Source organism: Lissotriton helveticus, chromosome 2_1 (assembly GCF_964261635.1).
Source record: "Lissotriton helveticus chromosome 2_1, aLisHel1.1, whole genome shotgun sequence".
NCBI lineage: Eukaryota > Metazoa > Chordata > Amphibia > Caudata > Salamandridae > Lissotriton > Lissotriton helveticus.
The window spans coordinates 1,641,767,775-1,641,770,311 of record NC_136059.1 but is presented as its reverse complement, the minus strand read 5'-3'; the positions used below and the strand labels follow the sequence as shown (position 1 = coordinate 1,641,770,311).

At 52.5% G+C, this 2,537-nt stretch overlaps 1 pseudogene; it reads left to right on the top strand.

Annotated features, from left to right (window-relative positions):
- Positions 1-1,203: 1,203 nt before the first annotated feature.
- LOC144820298 (myeloid-associated differentiation marker-like protein 2) lies at positions 1,204-2,094 on the top strand (annotated as a pseudogene).
- Positions 2,095-2,537: the final 443 nt, after the last annotated feature.

Here is a 2,537-nt window from a genome sequence, read left to right as displayed (position 1 = left end):
GGCAGGGGGAGTTTTGGGAAAATTGGGAATACTTACCACTAAATGCGGATCTTTAGCAAGAATTAAGGAGGGGTCAAGGGAGGGAGAGGAAGGGGATTATGGAGGGACATGCACCCATCCGCAAAAGAGTAAGCCCATTCCTATTCATTGTAAACAGCATTTCCAAAGATACCATATCAAACAAGCATTGGCATTGGCAATAGGTCTCGCCTTTGGGACCTTATACGTTTTTAGTCATGCTTTACATTATCATGGGTGAGAGTGACAGTGAGAGAGGGACAGGTATAGACAGATACGCAAGCATACACATGGATAGACGAGACAGAGCGAGACACGGGAAATGAGAAAGGCTATACAAATAACTGAACAGAGACAATGAAAGGCAGACATATAGACAGACGCAAAGAAACAGAGACACGTTGCATTTTCGTCACAAGATTACCAGTGTCTTTATTATAATGTAGGCAAACAGACAGAAAGACAAAGAGGCAAAAACGTACGAACAAGTGGAACTCTAACTCCAGCACAGACCTGCCAGCACCCACCTGCATCCCCGTCAGCAACTGGGTGTCCATATCGAGGAGTGTTTACCCAGCAGATTCCTTCTGCCAACCCGCCAATCAGAAATCCAGGGCTGTGTTTGGGGACGAGGGCGAGACTTCAGCATGCAGGCCGGGCAGTGCTCACACAGGTTCTTGTATGACCTTTAGGCCCCACAGGTGACCGACCAGTTGAAATCCACCAGTGACAGAGGGGTGCACATGAAGAGGCGAGACTCGAGCACAGACACCCGGTCCCTTGACTGCCCACAGGAAACGGACTACAGCTGTGGATCAGAAGGAAGTCACAGAAGACGTAAAACAAGGAGGCTATTTTCAGAAAGATTAGAGATCGTAGGGAAAGAGAATACATGCTCCAGACTTTGACTGTGCATTGAGTAAAATACACCAGCTCCTCCAGCGTGGTGACTGCCAAGAGATCAGATCCAAGAACTTGGAAATAAACAGTCCACGCGGTAGGGAGAGGGTGCTCCTGTGCTCTACTTACAACAAGGATACAAGGCCAAAGGTCAAGGGATCGGTGGTACGCTGTCTGGTCGTTCTGGGGATTGGAACGCAGGACTGCAGACACACTGAGACTCAAATAGATTTGCATAACGTGGCCCGCAGACCTGCTGCTGTCGCCGTGTCACTGGGCAGAGAGATGGCTCACCAGGCCTCAACACAGCCCTATCTGAACGTGGATGCGATTTGGTCCCGTGTGGGCGTGACTTGTTTGATGCAGGTGGCGTTCGCCTGAGCCACACTGACCCTAGTGCTGCACCGTGCCGAGTACAGCCCCCCCTATGGCATCTTCTGCATGTGGGTCTGCTGCGCTGTCTCTGCCTTCATCATCAGCTGTGAGCTGACATGGCTGCATGGCTGCATGCGAGGCATCTCTTGGGGGGGCTTCACTGCCACTTTCGCCATGCTTGCCACTCTAGCATCGTTCACCACTGGTATGGTCCACCCTGTCTACTTCGTCCAACTTGCCTGCTACCCCATTGGCTGCGAGGTTAGAGACTTCCATTTGCCTGCTAGCATTTTTGCTGCCCTACTCGTGGTAGCTTATGTCGTGGAGGTGGGCTTAACCCAAGCACGGCCTGGGCAGGTTACCAGCTACATGGCCACAGTCCCTGGCCTACTGAAGGTCATCCAGGCCTATGCAGCCTGCATCATCTTTGGCGCCTGGGCCAACGAAAGCTAGTACCAGCGCTTCGTGGCCACACTGTGGTGCGTGGCTGTTTACAGCTTCTGCTTTGTGGTGACTGTGGCCATCATCATCTTAAGTGTTGCCGGGCGCACTGGGATGCTCCGATGTCCCTTTGAGCGATGCGTGGTGACCTTTACTGTCCTGGCTGTGCTGACGTACATGAGTGCAGCCGTCATCTGGCAAGTCTTTTGCTTCGACAGTAAGTATGGCTCAGCCCAGCGTCAGCAGCCATGCCCCCGGGAACGTTGCCCCTGGGACAGCCAGCTCGTTGAAACTGTCTTCACTCATGTCAGCTTGCTGCTTTACATCGCAGACCTTGACATTGACCTAGACGGCGATTGATTGTTGCCTCTGCATGGCAAAAGGAGGGACTGTTGAATTGTATTTTAAAATGACCCACATGACTCCATTTTGTGTTGCCATGCTCTCGGCAACCTGGTGAAGAATTGCTTTTCACGTCCCTGTTGAAACTTGCACAACCTTCCCCGCTCCTTGTGGTCGAGCCAATTCCAAGAAGCTGCCTGTGTGCCTCATCCCCCCCCAGTTATGCCAGAGACTCAGCCACATCTTGTCCATTGTTGGCAACTCAGCCTGTCACGACCAACTGCCCCGTGACCACACCATGTGGACAAGGAAGCACGAGCCTGTGCCCTGTGACCACACCAACTGATAGAGGAAGCACGAGGATGTGCACTGTGACCACACCAACTGATAGAGGAAGCACGAGGCTGTGCCCCATGACCACACCAGTTGGGCAAGGAAGCACGGGGCTGCGTACATTGTGC